Source organism: Schistocerca nitens, chromosome 4 (genome assembly GCF_023898315.1).
Source record: "Schistocerca nitens isolate TAMUIC-IGC-003100 chromosome 4, iqSchNite1.1, whole genome shotgun sequence".
In the NCBI taxonomy this organism is placed as follows: domain Eukaryota; kingdom Metazoa; phylum Arthropoda; class Insecta; order Orthoptera; family Acrididae; genus Schistocerca; species Schistocerca nitens.
The window spans coordinates 61,377,697-61,401,395 of record NC_064617.1 but is presented as its reverse complement, the minus strand read 5'-3'; positions in this window follow the sequence as shown (position 1 = coordinate 61,401,395).

Sequence of the window (23,699 nt, the reverse complement as noted above, 5' to 3'; positions counted from 1 at the left end):
AAACGAGGGGTGACGTGGTGACTACACTAACTTTTACTCCATGCCACTGAACACTTCTAATCTACCTAACCCTACCTATATCCTCAAGCACAAAGCTCAACTCCATCCCACGAATCCAGAAACAACTTCCCCTGCCCGCCCTTTCGACACACCACTCCAACCCAGCGACTCTCTACATCCCATTGTTACCGCAAAAGACATAGAGTAAAGTGACAAAAGTCATGGGGTACTGTTAGGTCTGCCACAGAAGTCCCTGCGAGGTAGGCTACACCCAAGACAACCCTGTGTACCATATAACATACAAAAGCACTTGCAGGCACAACCAAGAGGAAAACAATTCTTCAAAACAGACACAACTTGCTAGAGACTGAGGCGAACCTTTTTCTGCAGAGGTCGCCTCACAGACACAGGAAAAGTTGGAGTACTCCGCCGGTCTCCGCCGGCTTTATAAGGCCAGCGCAGCACCAGTACAGCCAGTTCCTCGCCGAGCTAGGACCAGCTCCGACAGACCTCACCGAAACTCTTGATGAATGGTTGTCTAGAAGTTATTTGTTTTTGTGTGTCAATAGTGATTGTCCGAGAAGTGTAGTTCAGTTTCAATAAACGACATTATACTGAGTGTTCTATAATACTGAGCATTCTCCAGGTACCTTTCAATATCGTGTCGTACCTCTTTTGCCCAGTATGGTGGAGCAGCACGACATGGCATGGACTCAAAAATCCGTTGGAAGTCCTCTGCAAAAATACTGAGCCACGCTGCCTCTACACCCGTCCATAATTGCTAAAGTGTTACCAGTGCAGGACATGCACGAACAGTCCGCTCGATGACGTCCCGAAAATATTCGATAGGATTCATGTTGGACGATCTAGTTGGCCAAGCTCGAACTGTTCTTCAAAGTTGTCTTTAACAATTATGACCTGGTGACATCGCTTTTCCGAAACATGAAGTCTATGAATGACTGCAGATGTTCTCCAATTAGCGAAACACAACCATTTCTAATCGACCACCAGTTCAGTTGAGCCAGAGAGACCAGTCCATTCCATACAAACACAGCTAACACTTATTATGGAGCCACCACCACCTTGCACAGTACCTTGTTGTCAACTTGCGTCCATGGCTTCGTGTGGTCTGTGTTCAACTCGAAACCTACCATCTGCTCTTACAAACCGAAATCGGGACTCACATGACTAGGCCATAGTTTTCCAGTCGCCTAGGCTTGACCCATATGTCCAAGAGCCCAAGAGAGGTGGTGCAGGCGATGTCGTGTTGTTACCAAAGGCACTCGCGTCGCTCGTCTGCTGCCATAGCCCAACAGCGCCAAACTTCACCGCACTGTCTTGACAGATACGTCCGCCCTGCGTCCCACATCGATTTACGAGATTATCTCACGCGGTGTTGCTTGTCTGTTAGCACTTACAACTCTCCACAAAAGCTGCTGCTCTCGGTCAGTCGGCCGGTGTGGCCACGCGGTTAAAGGCGCTACAGTCTGGAACCGCGTGACCGCTACGGTCGCAGGTTCGAATCCTGCCTCGGGCATGGATGTGTGTGATGTCCTTAGGTTAGTTAGGTTTAAGTAGTTCTAAGTTCTAGGGGACTGCTGACCTTAGAAGTTAAGTTCCATAGTGCTCAGAGGCAAAGCTCTCGGTCATTAAATGAATGCCATCGACCAATGCGTTGTCTGTGGTAAGAGGTAATGCCTGAAATTTTATATCCCTTGGCACACTCTTGACAGTGTGGATCTCGGAATATTTAATTCCCTAACGAATTGCGAAAATGTCCCTCAGCCTAGCTACAGATACCATTCCGCGTTCAGAGTCTGTTACTTCCCATCGTGAGGTCACAATCTCGTCGGAAGACTTTCATATGAATTACCTGAGTATGAATGACAGTTCTGGCTGTGCACTGTATTGTGTCTCACTGTTTAGAGGCACAAAACGCGTGGGTGTTTTCAGCTCGTTACTAAATGCAAGTAAGTAGGAGGCCGAGTTGATAGGAGCTGAAGGAGTCCAGGTTGCAATAATATGCGGTGCGGCACATCGTTAGAGAGAAGGAATATTATTCAAGAAACATATAGTACAATGAAATTACTTATCTTCAGTAGTTTGTAGGACTGCAGCTACTACTATGAACTGACAGTCTCGTAACATGGAAAACCATGAACTAATACAACCTATTCTCAGGGACTAAGCATGATGGGCCCTCCTCAGAGAATCAGTGCAAACATTACAGAACTGGTTGAGGGCCGATTATGAAAGTGCGTCTGCCTAGTTTGAAATCTAGCTAAGAAGTAGACTTGGCCACTGTTTCTATGTTTCGATACAGTGTATCGATACGTGGAACTGTTTCAGTGTTTCGGAACGGCTGTGGTTCACTGTTTCGAAACAGTGGTGTTTCATTCCGCCCTTGTCTCGATGTCGAGCCAGACACAGAAACTGTATCGTTGTTTCAAAATAAGGCTGTTTCAGTCCACCTGTGCTTGGAACGGACTGATTGTATCGAAACAGTGATGTTTCATTCCGCTCTGTGTCGGACGAGATTCGGGCTCGGCACAGGTACTGAAACACAGCATAACACTTCGTGAAACACTTTCAAGAGTGTCGAAATCTTTTTGACAAGCAATAGCATGAAGCTTAAGATGTCCGAAAATAAAGCTTCGTTTCTAGCTGACTATCCTATTCCGAAATGGCGTAACATCTGCTTTATAAACACTAACTAAACAATAAAACAACGCATACTATTCACATTCAAAATAATAAATATGTGAAAATCATTCAGTTAAATTACAATTTTTTATAACATATTCTTCTCTGTTCATGTACTGTAATCATATTAAGAAACGCAAGTAAGCCTGCAACATTTTGAATAAAAAAGGCGTAGAGTGACAGTTATTAGACATATACATAAATTTGATGTAGGTATAATTGCAAGCATCTGTTTGACATATCACTGATAGTGTAATGGTGAACGGGAAGGACTAGGAAGCATGGTGAATGTATAGTAACGGTTCGAAACACCTTGAAAAACAAAATTTTTTTGTTATATTTTGTTATTTATTCGAATTATTTGGCGTTATTTGTGAGTCTATAGTGACTGTACCTATTATCCTCAATGATTCCCTTTGTGTGCATGGAAAGAAGCAGGATGGGTATATTACCCGTACTAATGGAATGTGGGAACCCCAGAAGCATATCCGTTGTTTCTGCAGTTTGCTCCCACCTCCAGTTCCGTTCGTGGTGGTTCTTCTGTCTTCAGCTATGGCTGTCCTCAGCCAATTGAAAAGTGTGAAAGTCACACGACACGAAAGCAGTGCATTTGCTGCAGGAAATACGAAACTGCCAAGACGCCTAAGTGATAGTTTCATACTTTCTGCGACATGATTAGTGCTCTCGCACCTCATTTGTGTTTATATCGACATACTTATACAGTAGACATTCAAGGTGATAAAATGTGTAGGTTTACTAGATTACAAAACACAAATTGTTTCACTGTTTCGAAACAGCATATCGAAACATTACATTGTACTGTTTTATTTGCTTCGAAACAGTTACGTGTTTCAGTTTGCCCATCTCTACTAAGAAGTGAACGAGGCACACTCCAGTTCCGTCGAGCTGCACAGCCCGCTAGAGTGCGCTGTGATTGGCAGACGACGGGCTGCCAACCTTGTGTTAGCGCGGCGTTGTAGCAGTATCTGTGTCAATGATACTACACACTGCCCTTTTATACCTTGTGTACGCGATACTATCGCCAACTGTATTGTAAGGAGTGTGTCAGAACTCTCCATTACATAAAACAATACATCCAACTTAACGCTATTCTTTGCATTGTGTAAGCGCTCAGATATCGATAGTAACAATCTGAGGGCGAAACATTGGACCGCGATTCTCAGCATTGTTGTGAGACGAGGTCCGTCTGCGAGAGTGGACGACTAGTGTCAGTTGAGAGCTCGGAGATAGAAAACGTCTCACGCTGCCCTCACGTCGGTGATGGCACATCTTACCACACTCGAGACCTGATTTAATTTATATAGCCAGGAGAGGTTTAGCTGGCTTAACTACGTCTCAAGATGGAATTCAAGGTAAAATTCGCAAGCATAGCGCAAAATCAATTGCAGTGTTAGGCCCGTGATTGTTAGTTCGAGTTTGCAATAATCCCTTATTTTGATGAAATCTTCGTTAGAAGATGATGAGAGTTACATTCATCGAAACGTCGCGGAGTTTCGACGCAGCTACCCGGATTGAAGCCCGAGAAAATTTAATCAGCAGTATACACCGGGAAAGCCTACATTCACATATCCCATGTTTTGCGTGTCAGTGAAATGCGTCTCCTTATCTTCCAAATAATAATAATTATTCTCCACATCTAAATAATATGCTGTGGTTACTAAATGTTAATGCAATTTTGAAACTGAAATAATTTGTTAATCAGCCACTCAGCCATTATTGACACATGTCATTTGTCATTATGATTATTAATACTTGTTCATGATGATTCTCAAGTTTTAAATAGACTAAATTAATGAAATCCCTTTTCAAAAGTTATTTAGTGGTTAACAGGACCCAAGCAAACTTCTTTTTATTAAGTTCATTCATATGAACAATAAGCTTCAGCCGCGGCTGCTGCATGCTGCTGCGAATTGCTATAAGCCACATGGAAAAAGTCAGTCATCTAAAGAGGTGAGTGCAAAACGTAGGGTCAAAACAGGGACACTGACACACCACAACATATCATGTAGCATAGTCCAGTAGATTCCGTTGCACAAGGCAAATTCTGTATCACTTGTAAATTCTTGTTCAAAGACGCAGCCAGATAGCTTATCGAAATGTTAGTTTTAAGTTTTCCGTGTAATTATCTGTTGAGGGATTAAGTGACAGAGTAAATGACACTCATACGACACCCACACAGTGTTATGCAGGTTAGATTTAGCCGCTGCTGCTGCGAAATGGTTGCGTATAGGTAACAATATATGTGCATCTCGATATAACATGACTTTTATCACCTCAGTGTAATGCTCATTTACATGTACAAGGTGTCAGTTAAGTTCCACTATCATTTCAAAATGTCATAATTTGAAAACTAGTGAAGATAGAGAATTGTGGTTTCTTGTAAAACGCTTAGAAACTGTCAGAGCTTCTTTCCTTCGTCCTTTGTTGCAGATTTTACTTGGAGTTCATTATAATGGTGACAGATTAGGAGAAGAAGCAATATGTTTTCTGCTGTTCACAATTCAAATCTCTGACAACAGCACCGCGGAATATTCGAAACCATCAAGGAAAATCACCACCGGCAGCAACAAGCATAATAAGCTGGTGCAAACATTATACAGATACGAGCAGTGTCAAATATCTTTCTCGGAGCGGACGTCCAATTGTGTCTCAAGCACGTCTTGACAGAAGGGAAACTAAATTTCAACTCAGACACCAGAAGTCATTTCGTCGTACATCACGCGAATTGCAGGAAACAAGATCACCTGTCGAAAAAGTGTTACATTAGATATTACGGCTTCTCGCGTATCAAACGCAAATGGTCCATGCTTGGCGCCGCTATGATCGTCCTCCGCGGCATGGATTCCTGTGTTCTGTGTTGCCGTGTAGACAACACCAGTGAATGACGTTGTTCCCCTTCGTGTACGAATCATTGAATCAGTCAAAACTGTTACAAATCCTACCCGTACATGGGCAGAACTTCAATATCTCCATAATAATCTACGAGCGACGAGTAGGGCACATGTTGAAATTCTGGCACAACGGAAATAAATTTTGGAAGTTGCTAAACATTTTGCAATAGAACAAAATGCTTGTTTCTAATAGTTGACAAGTTATGAATTTTTGAAATGATAACGGGACTTTGTGGCACCCCGAGTATCTATGCTGCGCAAGCTACCTGACAGTGCATGGCAGGGGGTGCTTCCACTATCACTACCTTTCCCTCCCCCCTCCCCCTACCCTGTTCCACTCACTAATGGCTCGTGCGAAGAACGTTTATTTGTATATCTCCACAAGGCACGTAGCTCCTCTGTTTTTCTCGTCGTGATAATTTCGCGAGACATATGTGGGAGAAAGTAATACACTCCTGGAAATGGAAAAAAGAACACATTGACACCGGTGTGTCAGACCCACCATACTTGCTCCGGACACTGCGAGATGGCTGTACAAGCAATGATCACACGCACGGCACAGCGGACACACCAGGAACCGCGGTGTTGGCCGTCGAATGGCGCTAGCTGCGCAGCATTTGTGCACCGCCGCCGTCAGTGTCAGCCAGTTTGCCGTCGCATACGGAGCTCCATCGCAGTCTTTAACACTGGTAGCATGCCGCGACAGCGTGGACGTGAACCGTATGTGCAGTTGACGGACTTTGAGCGAGGGCGTATAGTGGGCATGCGGGAGGCCGGGTGGACGTACCGCCGAATTGCTCAACATGTGGGGCGTGAGGTCTCCACAGTACATCGATGTTGTCGCCAGTGGTCGGCGGAAGGTGCACGGGCCCGTCGACCTGGGACCGGACCGCAGCGACGCACGGATGCACGCCAAGACCGTAGGATCTTACGCAGTGCCGTAGGGGACCGCACCGCCACTTCCCAGCAAATTAGGGACACTGTTGCTCCTGGGGTATCGGCGAGGACCATTCGCAACCGTCTCCATGAAGCTGGGCTACGGTCCCGCACACCGTTAGGCCGTCTTCCGCTCACGCCCCAACATCGTGCAGCCCGCCTCCAGTGGTGTCGCAACAGGCGTGAATGGAGGGACGAATGGAGACGTGTCGTCTTCAGCGATGAGAGTCGCTTCTGCCTTGGTGCCAATGATGGTCGTATGCGTGTTTGGCGCCGTGCAGGTGAGCGCCACAATCAGGACTGCATACGACCGAGGCACACAGGGCCAACACCCGGCATCATGGTGTTGGGTGCGATCTCCTACACTGGCCGTACACCATTGGTGATCGTCGAGGGGACACTGAATAGTGCACGGTACATCCAAACCGTCATCGAACCCATCGTTCTACCATTCCTAGACCGGCAAGGGAACTTGCTGTTCCAACAGGACAATGCACGTCCGCATGTATCCCGTGCCACCCAACGTGCTCTAGAAGGTGTAAGTCAACTACCCTGGCCAGCAAGATCTCCGGATCTGTCCCCCATTGAGCATGTTTGGGACTGGATGAAGCGTCGTCTCACGCGGTCTGCACGTCCAGCACGAACGCTGGTCCAACTGAGGCGCCAGGTGGAAATGGCATGGCAAGCCGTTCCACAGGACTACATCCAGCATCTCTACGATCGTCTCCATGGGAGAATAGCAGCCTGCATTGCTGCGAAAGGTGGATATACTCTGTACTAGTGCCGACATTGTGCATGCTCTGTTGCCTGTGTCTATGTGCCTGTGGTTCTGTCAGTGTGATCATGTGATGTATCTGACCCCAGGAATGTGTCGATAAAGTTTCCCCTTCCTGGGACAATGAATTCACGGTGTTCTTATTTCAATTTCCAGGAGTGTACATTGCTCGACCGTTCATGAAACGTACGCCGGCCACGGTGGCCGAGCGGTTTTAGGCGCTTCAGTCTGGAACCGCGAGACTGCTACGGTCGCAGGTTTGAATCGTGCCTCGGGTATGGGTGTATGTGATGTCCTTAGGTTAGTTAGGTTTAAGTAGTTCTAAGTTCTAGGGGACTGATGACCTCCGACATTAAGTCCCATAGAGCTCAGAGTCATTTGAGCCATAGAACGTACGTTCTCCAAATTTCGCTAGCAAACCTCAGTGTGATGCACAAAGACTTTCTTGTAGCTACTTCCACTGCAGTTTGTTGAGCATTTCCGTAACGATCTCGTGTCACCTAAACGATGCCGTGATGAAACATTCCGCTCTCTGTTGGCTCTTCTGTACCAATAACCCCTAAATCCGCGATTCTTCAATGAATCGAACACCCATGTATAAAAGAGCTTGAAATACTTGATTAAAGATGAGTTAACGTGTTTAATATTTGACAGTGGGCATGTAGTATCTTTATGGCTGAAATGGTTCAAATGGCTCTGAGCACTATGGGACTTGAACGTCTGAGGTCGTCAGTCCCCTAAAACTTAGAACTACCTAAACGTAACAAACCTAAGGACATCACACACATTCATGCCCGAGGCAGGATTCGAACCTGCGACCGTAGCGGTGACGCGGTTCCGGACTGAAGCGCCTAGAACCGCTCGACCACCGCGGCCGGCATCTTTATGGCTGAAGAAACCTTAACAATGATAGTTTCATTAGTTTTGAATTATTCACTCATAGACTAATGAAAAGTTCGAAATCAAAACTGGTTAACGAAAACAGTGATAATCTCCTCACACGCCTATTTAAGTTTTACCACGCAATCAAAAAACATTTAGTGGAAGGTAAATTCTTCCCATTTCGTTATTTTGTGTGGCTGTAAGCGAGAAAACTTTTGATAAAGTTTTGTTATTATGTCTGAAGTTTCTCCGTGAACTTCCCCGTGGTAGTAATTGATGAAATTCATATCGGGTCTCCTGCCGGAACATAACGTCATCTTGACACAATATTTCGGCAGTCCGTCCAGCCGCCATCTCCGGGTGAGTATGACGAGTCACGATATGAATATCGTGATTGGAGTTTATCGAAAGTCGCGTAGTGCTCTCATTATCGAAAGTTGTCTGAGTACTGACTAGGTAATTTCTCTCCGTTTCAAGGAAAGCTAGTTTTCCACCCATGATGACGTTTATGAGGTCATATTTCTTGAACTACAGTATGTGCCGAACAATGACATAATTTTGCAGATGCATTCAGTGGTATGATTGGGTACCATCTGCAGAATGTGTTCAAAATGGTTCAAATGGCTCTGAGCACTATGGGACTTAACATCGGAGGTCATCAGTCCCCTAGAACTTAGAACTACTTAAACATAACTAACCTAAGGACATCACAAACATCCATGCCCGAGGCAGGATTCGAACCTGCGACGGTAGCCGTCACGCGGTTCCAGACTGAAGCGCCTAGAACCGCTTGGCCACACCGGCCGGCAGAATGTGTTGCAAATACTGTTAGTAGTAAAGAAGTAATAAATTAAAGCGTCATGCCTCATACTGAAGTTTTACGGGATGAACAGCGAAAATGTAGCTAGCGACAAAGTTCTACCTTTCATTATTTTGGGGAGGATATGAGGGAGAAAAAGTTTCGTAGCGGTTTGAAATTGTGTTTAAACTAAGTTGGAACTCATTAACTGCTCTCATTGTCGAACTCTGGGTGAGTGTATTCTGCAAAACGTCAGCGCAGTCGGTACACAAGCTCTGTGTTTTTAACCGACGATCCTTGGTTGGGAAGTTTTAAGTTCACTTATCGCCTATCGTGACCACGTTTCGAATGATGAAGTGCTGAGGAGAGGTGGTCTACGGAGCCTGCACAGAATCGTTGCTAAAAGAAGACCGAAGCTTGTGAGGCGTGTTCTACGCATGAAATATGGAAGAATCCCCAAACCAGCACCGTTATGGAAACCGACGGATGGATACAAAAGTAGAGGAAGGCCTGGAAACACATGGAAACGCAGTTTTGCAAAGGGAGTTCAACGCATGGGCGTGAACAGGAAGGAAGCTGAAAACCTGACAGTTGATCGAGTTTGCTGGACGAAACTTGTTACCTGATATGCTACCGAGCATTGGAGAAACTAGTTCTAATTTGCTTGCTTGAGTTACACTGCCTCACCGAGCGAGGTGGCGCAGTGGTTAGCACACTGGACTCGCATTCGGGAGGACGACGGTTCAATCCCGTCTCCGGCCATCCTGATTTAGGTTTTCCGTGATTTCCCTAAATCGTTTCGGGCAAATGCCGGGATGGTTCCTTTGAAAGGGCACGGCCGATTTCCTTCCCAATCCTTCCCTAACCCGAGCTTGCGCTCCGTCTCTAATGACCTCGTTGTCGACGGGACGTTAAACACTAACCACCACCACCACACTGCCTCACGACCTGCACACGGTTTCTAACTTTATTACTCGTCTTATAATGTTAAACGTGTATCGTAAGATTATATCTCTTCATGAACGGGTAAAAGGAGCATTTCAGAATTTTAAATTCCGTCAGTATTTATAACAAATACTGGAAATCAAATATTTATTATCTCTGGAAGATGTTAATAGGCAAACTGCAATAGACATCGGGTGTTCGTGACCGGGTGATACGTTTAGCGGTATTACCCTTTTAGTGATATAGGTAACTTCTGTTATGAGTTACATATCCTTAAAAATCTCCCTATCAGTCTCAGTGAGGCATAGGCTTTTCCTTGTTTTCGCTTTATGTGGTCATTCCATCTTAGATCGCACCAGATTATTAGTTCCAGATGTTTTACAGCAATTACTGTTTGCAGTTCACCACAGTTGTTTTAAAAACTATCCATCCCTTCCGAGGGACTCCATACGCTTCATCGGGTACCACCGCTGTCTCGTTCAATGTTTCACCCAACTGCCACTGCCACATACGGCGTGGCTCTAATTAAAGTGTGGGTTCTCACGGAGGTCCAGTATAGGCTGCAGTTACCGTATGGCAGCCAAACTTAGTAGATATTCTAATGTATTGATTGTGTTAACGCGAAACACATTTACGCCGGAAAAAAATTAGTTTCAATTTTGGTCACCAGGTGCAAATCTGGCGCTGTAGAGCATCTCGTCTACGTCTCCCGAGCCCATGTTGAACATATTGTGTAAACAGTGGTTAATAATGAAATGAATATTATGTCTTTCCCACTTGTTTACTGCTTCACATCCCGTTCCTAATCAGTAAAATACAGAAACATATCTATATGTATTTTATGCATTCGTATCACTAGATTCGCACCTGATGGCCAAAACTGGAACCAATTTTTTTTCCAGTGTAAATCAGTTTTGCATGATTCACTTTGTGGGAAGTACCAGAAATTTGTTATATGTGGTGACTTCTGCTGTGTCTAGACAATACAGTCTAGACACAAGGGAGGTAGCCGAAAGGGCACGCGTCAACTCAAGCCGTCTTGCGTTAAGTCTGACACAGGATACGTGATGAAAGCTATAAAGAAAAGAACGGAGCTTCTCGTATACTTAACTATAATTCTTTGTGGTACATTTCTCTTGATAATACAAGTGAGACTCTCTCCAGATATGGTTAATGGCGCCTTGCTAGGTCGTAGCCATGGACTTAGCTGAAGGCTATTCTAACTGTCTCTCGGCAAATGAGAGAAAGGCTTCGTACGTGTAGTCGCTAGCAATGTCGTCCGTACAACTGGGGCGAGTGCTAGTCAGTCTCTCGAGACCTGCCGTGTGGTGGCGCTCGGTCTGCGATCCTGACAGTGGCGACACGCGGGTCCGACATGTACTAATGGACCGCGGCCGATTTAAGCTACCACCTTGCAAGTGTGGTGTCTAGCGGTGACACCACAACTTCAATACAAATTTTGTATGTGATTGTGCAAGAAAAAGGATGTTCGTAGATCTCCTTAATTCATATGATCTGATGCAGACTGTTTTTCCAACTAGGGTGCAGGGAAACAGTAGCACAGCCATAGGCAATATTTTTATTCATTCTTCATTATTACATGGGCATTCTGTTAGTAAAAGGGTGATTGGCCTTTCAGACTTTGATGCACAAATTTTAACACTAAAATGCTTTTGTACTTAAACAAATGTCACATATAATTACAAACTATGTAGGAAAATTAATCCAACAGCAACAGAGAGTTTTTTAAACCTTGTCAAGGAACAAGAGTTGCAGGATGTTTATGGTGCCGATAACATAGATGATAAATATAATGCTTTCCTTAACAGATCTCTCACGCTCTTTGAGAGCTGCTTCCATTAGAACGTTCTGAACGGTGTACTAGCAGTAACACGCAGCCTGGGTGACTGACTATTGGGATAAGGATATCATGTAGAACAAAGCAGGGAGCTATATCAAAATGATGAAGTAGTCATAATCGCAGTACAGTAGCCCATTACAAACAGTATTGCAAGGTGCTTAAAAATGTTATCGGAAAGGCAAAGAGTAAGTGGAAATATAATGACTAATTCACAGGATAAAATTAAAATCATATGGTCAGTTGTGAAGGAAGTGAAGCTCAAGGTCGACTATATACAGTCAGTCAGTAGTAAAAATATTTCTGTTACTGAAAAATCAGATATATGTATAGTATTTAACATTGCTGACGAATTAAATAAAAGTTTAGTTACTACAGGGAATCATATAACTTTCTTGGCAAATACCTTTCCGAGATTGATGTCTGAAATACTCCTCAGTGATATAGACAAGGGGGGGGGGGGGGGAGGGGGGGGGGGACTGAGTCAATAGTTAAATCACTGAAGACTAAGGACTCCCATTGATATGATGGAGTGCCTAGCAGAATATTAAAGTACTGTGCTGCCCATGTTAACCGTGTATTTACCCATATTCGCAAATTTTCCTTTAGGAATGGTCAGTTCCCTGAACGATTACTCAGTAGTAAAGCCGCTTTATAAAAAGTGATAAAAGGATTATGTAGACAATATAATACCCATTTCTATCACATCAGTGTTTTCTAAAGTTATTGAAAAGGCTGTGTATGTAAGGATAATTATGATTGATCATTTTATATCACACGATTTGTTATCAAATGTATAGTTCGGTTTTAGAAGTCGCTTAACAACTGAAAATGTTATATTCTCTTTTCTCTGTGAGATACTGGATGGGTTAAACAAAAGGTTTCGAACGATAGGCATATATTTTTATTTAACTAAGGCGTTTGATTGTGTTGATCACAAAATATTGCTCCAGAAGTTGGACCATTACGGAATACGGGTAGTAGCTCACAATTGGTTTACCTCTTAGTTTAGCAATAGACAACAAAATGTCATTATTCACAATGTTAAGAATGGCTGTGATGTGGGGTCTGAGGGGTACAGTCAAGTGGGGTGTGCTCCAGAGATCGGTGTTGGGACCACTCCTGTTCCATATTTATATAAATGATATGCCCTCTAGTATTAAGGGTAACTCTAAACTATTTCTGTTAGCTGAAGAGACTAGCGTGATAGTAAAGGATGTTGTGTGCAATACTAGCCCAGTTTCAAATAGTGCACTTCATGACCTAAGTTCATGGCTTGTAGAAAATAAACTAACGCAAAATCACAGTAAGACTTAGTTTTTACAGTTTCTAACACACAATTCAACAGAACCTGACGTTTTACTTTCACAGAATGGGCGTATGATTTGTGAAATTGAACAGTTAAAATTTCTAGGCGTTCAGGTAGTTAGTAAACTGTCGTGGAAAGCCCACGTTCAGGATCTTGTTCAAAGACTAAATGCTGCCATTTTTACTATTCGAACGGTATGTGAAGTGAGTGATCGTTCGACACGAAAATTAGTCTACTTTCCTTACTTTCATTCGCTTATGTAGTATGATATTTTTTGGGTAACTCTTCCCATTCTGAAATGATGTTTTTGTCTCGGAAACGGGCGGTTCGGGCAATAAGTGGTGTAAGTTCACGAACCTCTTGTCGACCCCTGTTCCCGAGTCTGGGTATTGTGACTTTGGCCTCTCAATATATATATTCCTTACTGTCATTTCGTGTTAACAATATTAGCTTATCCCCAAGAATAAGCAGCTTTCACTCAGTTAATACTCAGCAGAAATCAAACCTGTATTTGGATCGGATTTACTTAACTCTTGTGGACAAAAGTGTGCAGCAATCTGATGCATCCATTTCCAGTAAGCTACCGGTTGAATTCAAAAATCTTAGCAGTAATCCACGCCCTTACAAATCTAAACTGAAGTGTTTCCTCATGGGTCACTCCTCCTATTCTGTCGATGAGTTCCTTGAAAAATAAAGCTGATTCTTGTTGTATTGTTGATTGTGTTTACTTGAACTTATGGATTGACTTTTTTCGGGGTCATACACGTTTAATTTTTATCTGTTATTACGTTTATATTGTAATTTCGTGTACTGACATGTTCCATGATCTTGGAGATTTGCTCCTGAAATTGGTCCTACGGAACTTGACTTGTGAATAAAAAATGATTTGTCACTGCCAAGTGATATAGGTCAATGAAATAGGACCACACGTAGAAACAATTGCTACAGTATAGCATACAAGGTAAATGAAAGAAATAAGCAATGAGACGAGCAGACATGATACTTTCACTATCGTCGAGATTCATGATGGACCCGTGGACGTTGCGATGTCGGGACATGGCTTTTAATAGGGCGTGTGATCAACGCGAACAGCTCTGCAACGTGAGCTAATGCCGGTCACGAGGTCAATGAAGAGTTTTGTGGTGGGACGTTCTTTTCCTCAATTATCGAGGTGGACAAACGCTAGATGGTCTCTGGATCATGTGGATATGCTGCAACACGTCTGCTCATCTCATACAACAAGTACTCGATAGTATTTAAATCGGTGGAACGAGCAGTCCCCTGGTGACGGAGCACAGCGTCACAGTAACGTTGACCTGTGAGTGTGCTGTGTTCACAGATTCAGGGGTCAGTATATCTATGCAGCTTTATCCCACATTATAAAACGAGGGCCACCAAAACGATAATTTTGGAAAGTGCTGTACTGACCCTCATTCGGCGAGAATCTGGAACATGTAATGCACATAGTAATTTTGTCGAACATGATCAGTCTGGTGGTCTCGATATTATAGTGTGGTATGACCTAATGCTGCATGGGCGAGTTGACTTGCAAAGCTTTGGCAACAGTACACCCACTGGACAAAGTTATTGTGACACTCTACTCCTTCTAAAATTGAGTCTTTTCAGCGGTAAATTCCGACGCTGACTTCATTTTTCTGGATCACAATGAGCGATCGCATCGAACAGCGCAGGTGCACGAGCTCCTGGAACGAGAGGACATGTTACCGGTGGACTGACCTGTCCGCTCCACCGACCTAAACCCCATCGGGAAAGCGTGAGAGGTGTTGGGGAGACGCACCAGCGACCATACAACAGCTGTCAAGCACGTCAGTGAAGAAACAGAGCCAACCTTGCGGGAGCAGGTTGCAGAGAGTGAATTGCAGTCTGTGGTGATCACATACCCTATTAAGTGCCATGTCCAGGAGACGAACATAAATCGTAGTGGCTTCAACATAAATAATGTACTTCAAGAAAAGTTGGTGCCATTGCACATTTATGGCAGGTACATTCTGTACTGTACTGTATTGTGTTGTAGCAGTTCTTTGTATGGGAGATCCAAATTTCACAAAGCTATGTTACTTGGTAGTGATGTATGATGAAAAAGCTACTTCCGCACAGTGTAATTCTACATCTGCAACTGGATATGTATTCCACTAGCCATCAAGCGATGTGTGGCGGAGGGCAAACTTCGAGCCAAAGTCGTATGTCGAATTCCCCCCCCCCCCCTCCGCTCTGTTAAACTTGCGGATCGCACCAGGGATAAACGACTGTCCGAACGCCTCAGTACGAGCTCTAACTTCCCTTATCTTTGAATGATGATCACGATAGCTAAATGTACAAGTCACGAATCTTGCCGCTCTTCTTTGGACCTTTTCAATCTCTTGAATCAGACCCATCTGGCAATGGTCCCATACAGACGAACAATACCCTACGACTGGACGAACTAACGTATTGTAAGCTATTTCCTTTGTTGAAGGACTGCATCGCTTGAGGATTCTACCAATAAACCGCAATCTAGCGTTCGCCTTACCCGTTACTTCTGTAATCTGATCATTCTATTTGAAATCATTTAGAACAGTCACACCCAGATACTTGACGTATGTTACCGCTTCCAAAGACTGGGCATTTATTTTGTACTCTTACATTAATGAGGATACTCGCCTTCTCACACGCAGTAGGTTACACTTATTAATGTTGAGAGATAACTGCCAGTCATTACACAACTCATTTATTTTCTGCAAATTTTCCTGTGATATTACTTTCCTGTAGACTACAGCATCATCGGTAAACAGTCTAATGCCGATGTCAATACCATCAAGCAGATCGTTTATGTAAATCGTAAAAAGCAGCGGACCTATTACGCTGCAATGGGGCACACCTGAAGTTACGCTTGCTTCAGTTAAAGTCACCCCATTCACGACGACATACTGCTGTTTGTCTGTAAGAAAACTTTCTATCCAACCGCATATGTCATATGTCATCGGATAGACCGTAAGCGCGCCTTTTTTGAGCAAGCCACAGTGCGGAACTGAGTCGAACGCAAGTCGGGCCTCTAAGGATCTTAAATGTTTTACAATCCCAGAACACTAAACACTACGTCAGCCATCCTTGCGTCTGTTCGATAGTTGAAAGGGGTAATGGTGCTGCAGTCCTCTACCGTAAACGAGTTTTTGAAATCTAGGTTGAGAATTTGGACCTTCTGTTTATCATCAGCAGTTACATTACCCGTACTGTCAGCAAGAGAAGGTATTGAATTACTTGTAGCGTTCATAGATTTTGCGTAGGACCAAAAATTTTTGGGGTTATTTTTAGAATCTGCAGAAGGAAAATTTCTTTTAAATTCGTTTAAATAATCTCTCATTGACCTTTTGACAGCTGATTTCATTTCGCATAATTTCTGTTTATCAGCGGGGCAGTGACTACATGTAAAACGACTGTGCCAACTTCTCTGCTTTCTCAGCAACTTCCTAATATGTTTGTTGTACAAAGGTGGATCCTTTCCCTCCCCTATATTTTCGCTACGCACATACTTATCTAGAACGTGATGGACAATACCTTTAAATTCCAACCAAAGATGTTCAATATCTTTGTGTCCCGCGGTGAACGCCTGCAGCTGACTATGAAGACGTGACTGGATCAAAAAGCAGAGCACGCAACTGTAACCAAGAATTACGGGATCTTGGAGTGTGCACGTCGATAGGCTACTATTTGATGTTGAGTTCACCCACTGAGAACGATGGGACTGAATCGCCCAAGACTTAACGATGGAAATGCGTATCTACATCACTGGACATTAAAACTGCTACACCATGAAGATGACGTGCTACATACGTGAAATTTAACCGACAGGAAGAAGATGTTATGACATGCAAATGATTAGCTTTTCAGAGCATTCACACCAGGTTGGCGCCGGTGGCGACACCTACAACGTGCTGACATGAGGAAAGTTTCCAACCGATTTCTCATACACAAACAGCAGTTGACTGGCATTGCCTGGTGAAACGTTGTTGTGATGCCTCGTGTAAGGAGGAGAAATGCGTACCATCACATTTCCGACTTTAATAAAGCTCGGATTGTAGCCTATCGCGATTGCGGTTTATCGTATCGCGACATTGCTGCTCGCGTTGGTCGAGATCCAATGACTGTTAGTAGAATATGGAATCGGTGCGTTCAGGAGGGTAATACGGAACGCCGTGCTGGATCCCAACGGCCTGGTATCACTAGCAGTCGAGATGGCAGGTATCTTATCCGTATGGCTGTAACGGATCGTGCAGCCACGGGACTTTTGCAAGACAACAACCATCTGCACGAACAGTTCGACGACGTTTGCAGCAGCATGGACTATCAGCTCGGAGACCATGGCTGCAGTTACCCTTGACGCTGCATCACAGACAGGAGCGCCTGCGATGGTGTAAACGACGAACCTGGGTGCACGAATGGCAAAATGTCATTATTTCGGATGAATCGAGGGTCTGTTTACTGCTTCATGATCGTAGCATCCGTGTTTGGTGGCATCGCGGTGAACGCACATTAGAAGCGTGTATTCGTCATCGCCATACTGGCGTATCACCTGGCGTGATGGTATGGGGTGCCATTGGTTACACGTCTCTGTCCCCTCTGTTCGCATTGACGGCATTTTGAACAGTGGACGTTAAATTTCAGATGTGTTACGACCCGTGGCTCTAACCTTCATTCGATTTCTGCGAAACCCTACATTTCAGCAGGATAATGCACGACAGCATGTTGCAGGTCCTGTACAGGCCTTTCTAGATACAGAAAATGTTCGACAACTACCCTGGCCAGCACATTCTCCAGATCTATCACCAATTGAAAACGTCTGGTGTATGGTGGCCAGGCGACTGGTTTGTCAAAATACGCCAGTCACTACTCCTGATGAACTCTGGTATTGTGTTGAAGCAGCATGGGCAGCTGTACCTGTACACGTCATCCAAGCTCTGTTTGACTGAATGCCCAGGCGTATCAAGGCCGCTATTACGACCAGAGGTGGTTGTTCTGGGTACTGATTTCTCAGGATCTATGCACCCATATTGCAAGAAAATTTAATCACATGTCAGTTCTAGTATAATATATTTTTCCAATGAATACCCGTTTATCATGTGCATTTCTTCTTGGTGTAGCAATTTTAATGGCCAGTAGTGTATGTCGGTGACACGATATTCTGCGCGAGCTGTAATTAATCTCCTGAGGAAAACTAATGGACGGTTGGACTGCCCCACATGTCGCAGCGTCTCACGCGGGATCCAGTTAATCCTGCGAGACGTTTCGACACGTTCCGTGCTCCCCACGACTCACCCCCGGCTAAACGTTTTCCCTCCTTAAGACGGGTCTGCGATGTAAAGAGACCGCGACCGAGAAACGGCTACTAATTATCCTCACTGTTATTCGGAGTGCCAGTCCAGACCCTGGGTTTCTGTCTGAGCAGCTGAGAATTCGCCCTCCAGTGGCCTACAGCGTCATCGGAGTGGGCTGGCTTGCTGGCTGGCTCCAGCGGCGGCGTGCCCTGGAAACTGGGGCGGGCAGGCGGAGGATAACGGCCCGCGGCGGCGCGCCGTTAAGCATTTACGCGCGGAGACCGCCGCATCCGTCGTTTGTCGCCGCCGCCCGCCGCAAAGTGGCTGCCGGTAACTTTACGTCAGCGGGCTGCGTCCGTCCTCCACCCGTAGGATCCAGCTCACCGAGCTGTTCCCTTTGCACTGTTAACTCTCCGTCTGCCCCAGCTTCCACGATTACCATTAAGTGTCTACGGCTCGGCGACTTGTCTGGCGTAGTGGTAATAAATCACATATATAAGTCTTCCTCCTGAAGCTGTCTGCCTGTTAGTGGAAACAGTATCAACCTCCCTAATGTAATTACTGATATTAGATGTCACATACTGACAGAAAAACGCAGCGCAGGATTTTAATTTAGTAACATGTACAGGTAAGTGAAGTAAAGCCGTGTGCCGTGAATGGCTGCCTAATTGGAAACGATTTTCCTGTCGTCCACGCCTGCAGTGGCCATCGCTTCGCAAAGTATGACAGCTGTATCTGCTAACTCCAGGGGAAGCCAGGCCATAATGACGTACCCTGGTAAAATGAAACAGCAAGGCTATGGACGAAACCAGCTGAGTGGTGCAACCTGCACTGGGCTGTATAGAAAGGTCGATTGGTAACCCTGTTCCTACGCATATGGCGATGAGCTGACATCTTCCCTATTGATATTGTGAACGAAAACCTTACAGTTAAGCCTCCGACTTTTTACTTTTATTCACATACACTGCTGGCCACCGTAAATGCAACACCAAGAAAGACAAGAGGTAGCAGCCCAAGATTTATTTTGTAGATAACATGTTGACCAAGTATCAAATGATTACGTTTGCAGACGTCTGTGACATGTGGTTCCTGCCAGAATCAGTAGCCAGAGTAGCCGCCATTGTTGGAGATCACCGCTGCCACACGTCTCGGCATTGAGTCAAAGAGACGTTGGATGTGTTCCTGGGGTACAGCAGCCCAAGCAGCTTCCACACGTTGCCAAAGATCATCTGGTGTGGCAGCTGGGGATGTAATCTAGGTCACTCGTTGGGCAACCATGGACCACATACTTTCTATCGGCGAAAGATCCGGAGAGCGAGCCGGCCAGGGAAGCAATTCAATCTGGTTATTGACGAAGAACCTTTGGACAATGCGTGCCACGTGTGGTCGCGCATTATCCTGTTGAAATATGGTTGTGGCCGAGCCCTGAATGTAAGGAAGGACAACTGGCTCCAGCACCTCGGATATGTAGTGCCGGCTATTTAAAGTACCGGCAATGCGTACTAGAGGCGTGCGAGAGTAATAACCAATACCGCCCCATACCATAATACCCGGTGCAAGACCAGTGTGGCGGTGCATAATGCAGCTGACCAGCATCCTCTCTCCATGGTGTCTCCACACTCGAATCCGACCATCGTGGTGCTGCAGACAGAAGCGTGCCTCGTCAGTAAAGACAACGTCATTCCATTTTGCCGTCCACATCCGTCTGTCATCACACCATTGGCGACGGAGACGACTGTGGTTCTGCGTCAATGGTAGACGAAGCAATGGACGTCTTGCGGACAGACCACTCTGTTGTAAACGGCGTCGAATGGTACGCGCAGACACTGTATGATGCGTTACAGACGCAATGCGCTGTGCTATGGTTCGGGATGTCACTGAGCGATCCGTCACTGCCATGCGCACAATTTGCCTATCAGCACGTGCAGTGGTGCACCGAGGTGAATGCGATCGACCACGTCGGTCCGTCGTACCCTCCTGCATCCAATGGTCACATATCCGCATTACAGTTGTTTGGTTTCGTCCAACACGACTAGAGATTTCTCTGTATGATAATCCACAATCTCGGTAAGCCACTATCCTTCCTCTGTCGAACTCGGGTACTTTATCAAAAGATGTTCGCTGTTGTCTACGAGGCATAACTGATCGTCTTGTGAAACAACCACAAGGTAAACACACGTGCCGAACGTACACTCGTCGAAATCGCCAAGCCTTGAATGGCGCTATGAGGTGGCGCCACAGGCGCGCGTGATGTGCGTCTGCGCTGAAATTCTAATCAGTTGCATATATCATCGCTGCAAACCCATGGTGTAAATTTCACTTGATTCGGATGCTTCCTTCAGGGTGTTGCATTTACGGTGGCCAGCAGTGTATATTCATTCATTAGTACTTTAGGTAATTACATGAGAAAAGTATAAGTTATCTTGTAAAGCATACTTTTAGCTATGTTTTGAGAGGTAGAAGGTACTGCTAGAGCACGCACTAGTTGAACGTTTCTCGAATGAATCAAAAAGGTGTTTCAGGCTACAATGAGTCAGCGTAAAATGACGCAGTATGTTATTTTACCCTGATGTCCACTCTAGTTCTGTTCTGGGCTATCTCTGGTATATTTAGCTATTTTTTATGTATCTATTTAAACATAACAACGATAGCAGTAGGTCACTCTGTAATAAAATAAATAAGACATCAAATATGAATTGATAAATACGCAATGATACACAAATTCAATGACTTTACGTAGGCCAGATACAAGTGCGTGAGTTTACCCTTTGAGATGGGAGGCAATAAAGCAAGGAAATCGGCAACACAGCCCTGGGATGACAGAGGCGTGGTGGGATGGCTGCGGGCGTCGAAAGCTTCCAGATTTCTACAGAACACGAACTGAGAACGCGAAGAATTGGGTAGACTCCAGCCAACTTTAAACACTGCAGTGGAGCGTGTACTGAAAGTATTGAAGTAGCGCACGTCTGGTACGACTGTGAACGATAAGAGACAACTTGCATTCCAAATAGCCGAGAAAATCAAAGAGGAAACATAGTTTTGGAAAGAAATATTGTACGAAAAAGGCCTTTTTGGCGACAACAGTGGCACTTCCGAAGGTTGTCACTGTTTGTACTGTTTGGAACATTACTCGCATTAAAAACCTGTTGAGAGCTGGTTCAGGTGTCAGCAGTGTGATTTGTAGGCACACACTGAATGTGCTGGAGTAAGCTGCAGAATAAAAATCTTTATTTCTGATGTCTGCAAATATATAGATTGCTGAGAACTATTTTTTCTAAAACGAAATTAATTTTGTTGTATCATGGATTAACATTCGTAACTCTACTTTGCTTCACTTTTTGTATGACTGAACTGAGAAATCTTAACTGATATTGTAGAATAATTTTTGCAAGAACAGTCATCCATTTATTATGAAGTACAAATCTATTACATATATCAAATATCTAATGTTTATCTGAATTTTTTACTTCTTCTTACTCCTATGTCATTTTACCCTGACATCGGTGTAAAATGACATATTATGCTCTTTTTTCAAGAATGTCAAAAACGTTTGGTTTATATTGAGAGATGAAAAGTTTCTCTCTCACCGATTTTTCATAAATATTTCGAGGACAAGTTACTCTCTCTTTTTCATAAGTATTTTGTTTGAAATGAATATTGTTCTTCCAACGTTTCGTAACAGATGCGAGACCCCAGAGGTTAACAGCCCGAGCGGACATTGATGGAGGTAGAAGCATGAGGAATGTTCATGGTTATTGGTTCTTAGAAACAGCAAGTGGCTGCGAGCCATCCCTTAGTTGACCTTGCCGGACTGTTCCACGGTCGCAAAGGTGCCGACAGAGCACCCCGAAGTCGAGACAGGTTTCCAGCAGGACAACGTCCGCTTTACCGGCAAGGGCGCCAATCGAAAGCTGGGCTGGGGGCGACGGACTGAAGGGACGCGTCTACACACTGGAGTTGTAAACAGGGCATTGTGGACTGCGGTACGCCTAATAAAAATTTACAAGTTTTCGTGTTCGCCGAAAACTGCAAATGGGCTGGTGACCCACTTCCATCGGCTACGTTGGTCGTAAAGGAAATGCTGGCGTCTGGGAAACGTTTAGAGGTAGAATCTTTATTACACCACATAGCTGGGACTAACTTGCCCCAAGGCAGAGGCAATTAAGATTAAGACCTGTAAGATTGTATCTGTTTGCTTGCTGCCGTGGGAAGCGACGCGACTTCGGGCAAAAACATAGCTGTAATTGGCGGTGCCTCTTTTTTTCAGAGACGCAGGTCTATTAACTCTTGCGCCGGTTCGTCGTGAGTTTGTGCTGGCGTGTAGGAGGGGAAATTTAGCGCCCCTAAAGCTCTGTGGTTGGCTTAAGTCGAAATGGAAGACGTTGTCGTTCGCATACTGTGCCGAAAAACGGGAATTGTTTCTGTCTGTGGCGTTGCGAGGCTCTCTGTTTGGGTCTTCGGTCTGCGAGGCTCTCTGGTTGTGGACATCAGTCTAGAAGCAACTTCTGGTCGATGCTCTGGGAGGTGTGGTTGGTACTTGGGACCTGTCCTAAGACTGACTCAACTTGCGAGAAGTTAGACTGAAGAGCCTGTGGTGAAGTTTTCACTGTACCGACAGTGTGACTTCAAACGTCTAGGACTACTCGTTTGCCGAGGGCACACTTATTCGATTTGGTTTACCAGTCTCGACGTTTGGCATCCTTGGGCGGGCTGCCGTATAAGTGAGTCGAATTGGTCCTTGGTACGACCACCGAACGGGTGTGTCACACACTGAAATCTACCGCGATTTCAGTGCTCTAGTAGGGAGTAAATTACGATCCGTTTGCCTCATCTCTAGGTCGTGGGATTTTTCATTTCTTTCGTGGGCGCGATCGACTCACAAGTGCCGCCTTACGTCTCGCCACTGCTGCACACGACTCGCCAGCTGCAAGTTACATCGCTGCACGAAGCAAACAGGGTGAAGTACTGCTGCTCCGGCCTTGTCTAGGCGTACAAACCCCAACTGCCACTTGCTCTCAGCTGCAACCACATAGCCTACTGTAGATTGAACAGTCAAAGTCTGCTCAGCGTCAGATTAACACCGAGAGCGTTGTCCACATATTCAGCGCCAGTGTATTTGCCACCCACGATCCTTGACCATTGCGGTCTTAAAACACCTGTTGTTTACGATATGCGAAAATAATCTGTTTAGGTTTAGTTAGACCTGTCTTTGTTTCTTTTGTTTTTCGTCTGTTTGGAAATATAAAAGGTGTCAGTAAACTATATCTT